The following is a 5,101-nucleotide window of genomic DNA, read 5'->3' as shown; positions in this document are numbered from 1 at the left end:
CTAGCACATGAGTTTTCCCTAATTCCCTCCGGGAAGGGCCAATCTTTTACTTTTATGTTGAGTCAGTAAACCTACTTCTTTCTATCCTAAAAAGAGCAGACACCTTATGTTTACAAAGATGCATGCATTTATATTGTTTCATTGAGAATTTTCATATCACACCTTTGTTGGTGTTATCATTAAGATAAGTAAGCTGTTTGTTAAAGCCTAGCTAAAGCAAACATCTTCCTTTGTGTTAGCATTTTCACTTCCTCACTAATAACATGTTCGTTCAAAAAGCTTCAATTGATCTCATCAAAATATAAGAGGAAGAGGAAAAGTTACAAGTTATTAGTTGTTCTTTGACCAAGGACATGTTTGCCATGGTTTGATGAGTTTTCTTAGCTCTACTTTTGATTGTAATTGATATTACTCTTTCATAAGGACCTTATGAGTTGAGATTGCTGTTGAGGGTGGTTGAGTTTAGTAGAGAAATTATGATGCTTCTTTTCCGTATTCTTATTTATCGACACTTCCCTTTCTAAACTTGTGGACAGGTTTACCGAGCTCAGTATTCGCTTTGGGACAAGCAAGGTCTAAGCTTGGGGGAGTTGATACGTCCAAAATGCATCACTATTTTGCATCATAATTTGTCTCTATTCATTAATATATTTCACATTATGATGATGTACTTATAGTGTTTTGGCCTATTTTACACAGTTTACAACTTTCCGGTGCCGAAACAGCAGACGCAGGATTCAGCGGAGAAAATAGCACGAAGAGTTACCATATCAGAACATCTCCAAATGTGCTGAAAATTTGAGAGAAGAAGTTTCCGAACAAATCCCGAAGACAGGCCAAAGAAGGGCCGGAGGGGGGCCACAGGTCACCCAGGCGACCTGCTGGCGCGGGCCACTCCTAGGCTGCGCCAGGAGGCCACCTGGGTGGTGGGTCCCACCTCCGGTGCTCTCCTTTGGCCTATATGTTCCTCTTGACCTAAAAATTACGGGAGTATAAGAGTTTTCGCAGTTTCGCCGCCGCTCCATGGCGGAAACCTACGGAGAATAAAAGACCTTTTCGGCAGGTAGATTCCGCCGGGGAGAACTCCTCGTGGAAGGGGAGATCATCCTCATCATCATCACCATCATCACGGGCATCATCGAGATGATCATCACCATCATCACCAACACCAGCACCATCTCCACCTTCATCCCATCTAGTTCACCAATGCAATCGGAGTTGTACCTTGCACTATTCATCCCCTCTACTCTACCGGTGTTGATTACTCTTTTGTGGTGAATGCTATTGAGTTTTGTTGGAGAGTTATTGTTATGACCAGATCGTTAATCATATTTTCATCACCTCAGATCATGATCTCTTTTATGTCTTGTGAGTAGTTCTGTTAGTTCTTGAGGACATGGGAAAAGTCTAGATGCTAGTAGTCATATGATGTTGAAATAATATGTGTTGATTGATATTTAAGTTATGGTGTTATTCTTCTAGTGGTGTTATCTGAACGTCGACTACATAACACTTCGCCTTTTTAAGGACCTAGGGGAATGCATCGTGTATCAAGAATGCTTATGGTGGGTTGCCGGAGTGACAGAAAGCTAAACCCCAGTTTGTATACTTTTTGCATGAGGGAGTATTGGATCCTAAAGCTTATTGGTATGGTTAGGCTTATCCTTAATTTCTCTCTCGTATTTGCAGATGCTTGCAAGAGGGATTAATCATAAGAGTGAACTTGTCTTAGCCTAGACGGTGCACTAGTTAAGATCCACCCACATAACACTTATCAATACAAAACATAGTACTAGACGGAATATGGCGAAAGCACTTGACTATCTCTCTCGTGTGTCCTCAGGAACGCCTTAGTCTTTATAAGTTTAGTCCCTCGGCTTATCCTTTGTGTTCAAAAGGATTGGGCCACTTGCTGCACCTCGGCACCATTTACTCTGCTTGCATTTATTTCCTTGTTGCTTACATTAGAAAATCCATAAAAAGTTACTTTTCATTACTTGCAGTTATTCCTTGCTCAAGATCACTTGTCAGTACCTTCTGCTCATCGCTGGGTTTGACACTCTGACTTATTGAAAAGGCTACGATAGATCCCCTATACTTGTGGGTCATCACTCTCGTGAAGAACACCTCCTTGCGGAACTCCTCGTGAAGAATTTCATTGTCCTACACATAAATTCCTGGAATTATTGGGCCACAAAATTTTGTCAACAAAACCTTGCAAGATTGATGGTAACTATTCATATGGATGTTTAGACGGCATATCAAGGATTACCACTACTTGAAACTCAAAGAATCAAACATGCAAGCTCATTTTCAGTAGCACCAAGTGTAGCAAAATTTGCACAATATAAACCACTAAAGCAAAAACTAATTGGATGAAGAGGAGAGTCACATACAAGGAGCAATTCCTTAGAATAGTTTTGAAAATGGAGTTCGATAAAATAGATCAAAAAGTTTAGGATCTAGAGGAAGAACTCGAGACAAAAAGAGCTAGATTTTTTTGGAGGTAGGTGGCGACGTGAGCTAAAGAGATGAGGAAGTGGGGTCCTGTGGGGCCCACAAGGCATCAGGGCACACTTAGGGGGTGGGCGTGCCCTGTTGCCTTGTGGCCCATATGTGCACCTCCCTCTTGCAATTTTTATGCCAAAAATTCTTAAATATTCCAAAAAAAATCATGTTAAAGTTTTGTGTCATTCTCAGACTTTTTATTTTTGGGTCATTTTTCTATTGCACGAAAAACTGAAAAACATGATAACCATGGCATTTTATTTTTCTATAGCTAAGATAATAGAGAATAAACTTGTGATACACAGAGTTGTGAATACTCAATTCATCAATCACATGTCTTTCAAAAAGGATTGATTAATAAGGTTGATTAAGTCTTATTAATAACCGTTTCTGATTGGCATGAAACTGAAGAATGTTCATATATCACTAGGTTACCTCAATGGGGATTTGCATCCCCCAGCAATAAGATTGTAGTATTTCTTCTTTGCAGTAGAAAGAGTGATTTTAAAATCCCCAATGATTATCATGGCACAAGGCTCATTGACATTAATATTATTAAACAAAGTTTGCTTCTTCGGAAAATGCACGGTACGTTGCTTGCCATTGACATGAAAAGTAACTTTGCTTTTGTTTAATCAATAATAGCCCCTACAGTATTTAGAAAGGGTCTACCAAGGATGATCAACATATTGTCCTCCTCGGGCATATCAAGAATAACAAAGTCTATGAAGATAGTAACATTTGCAACCACAACACGAACATCCTCACAAATTCCAATAGTTAAAGCAATGGTTTATAATCCATTTGGAAAGATATCTCAGTGGGTGTAAGCTTATTAAGATCTAGTATTCTATATATAGAGAAGGGCATCACACTAACACCGGGTCCTAAATCATATAGAGCAGTTCTACAATAGTTTCTTTCAATAGAGCAAGGTATAGTGGGTATATGCGAGGATCTCCCATCTTATTAGGCACTCCACCATCAAAAGAATAATTAGCAAGCATAGTTGCAATTTCAATTTTAGGTATTTTTCTTTTGTTGGTAATAATATCCTTCATATACTTAGCATACGGAGGCATTTTCAATATATCAATCATGCGAGTGCCCAAAAAGACAGTTCTAATCATTTCAGCAAAGCGCTCAAATTCTTCCTCGTCCTTTCCTTTAGAAGGATTACGAGGGAAGGGCATGGGTTTCTGAACCCATGTCTCTCTTTCTTTCCCATGCTTTCTAGCAACAAAGTCTCTTTTATCATAGCATTTATTCTTAGGAGGTGGGTTATCAAGATCCTCAGCAAGTTCTGTTTCCACATCATTATAAGATTCCTTATTACTATCTGATGGATCTTCTACATGAACATCATTACTGTCACTATCATTATCACTAAGTTCATGTTCACTACCAGATTGTGTCTCAGCATGAGAAATAGAAACATCATTAGGATTCTCGGGAGGTTTCTGAATATCAGGTTCACTAGGAGCATGCAAAGTCATTTTTATTTTTATTTTTCCTCTTAGTGGGACTAGGTGTATCGTCATAACTTCTCTGAGAATCCAACTCTATCCTTTTAGGATGACCTTTAGGATAAAGAGGTTCTTGAGTCATCCTACCTCCTCTAGTTACCACTCTAATATCACGATCATTCATATTATTATCCATTTCAGGAAGCAAATAATTTTATGACTTAGCAACCTCATCTAGTTGGGTGTGAACCATGGAAGCATGTCTATCTAGACCATTCACATCTTTAGAAATTCTAAACATCAAATCACTTAATTGATCTATCAGCATGACATAAAGTCTTAATTGATCTTTGACATAATTATTGAAGTGATTTTGTCTAATATCATAATTATGAAATTCATCCATGCACTGACTAGGAGTTTTAGTATAAGGTATATCACTTTCGTTAAAGGAACGATTTGAATTTACCTCTACTACCTATTTTGGGATGTCAAGTCCATGAATTTATTCAATAGGTGGTAAACTCTTAACATCTTAAATTTAATACCTTTCTCTTTCGTAGATCTTTTTTCTTCTTACATATCTTCGGGGCTGAGAAATAGAATATATCTATTCTTTTGAATAGGCGCCGAAGGTGGTTTATGAAGAGTCCAATTATCAGCATTTTGTAACATGTTATTCAATAATTCTTCAGCTTGTCCAATAGTTCTTTCCCTGAAAACACAACCAACATAACTACCTAGGAAGTCCATAGAAGCATCGGTTAGCCCACTATAAAAGATTTAAAGAATTTCATTTTTCCCAAGAGGATGATCAGGCAAAGTTCTTAGTAACTCGAGAAGCCTCCCGCAAGCTTGAGGTAGATTCTCTTCTTTGACTTGCTCAAAGTTAAATATTTCCTGTAAGGCAGCTTGTTTCTTATGAGAAGGAAAATATTTTTCACAAAAGTACTGAAGCATATACTGGGGACTACACATACAACTAGGATCTAGAGAAAGGAACCATTCCTTGGCCTCGCCTTTTAACGAGAAAGGAAAAAAGCTTAAGAATATACTGGTAGCGTATCTTTTCATCATTAGTAAACAGAGCAGCAATATTATTCAGCTTCATGAGATGTTCAACAATA

Source organism: Hordeum vulgare, chromosome 1H (assembly GCF_904849725.1).
Source record: "Hordeum vulgare subsp. vulgare chromosome 1H, MorexV3_pseudomolecules_assembly, whole genome shotgun sequence".
Lineage (NCBI taxonomy): Eukaryota > Viridiplantae > Streptophyta > Magnoliopsida > Poales > Poaceae > Hordeum > Hordeum vulgare.
The sequence above is the reverse complement of the archived record's forward strand: the minus strand, read 5'-3'. Positions refer to the sequence as shown.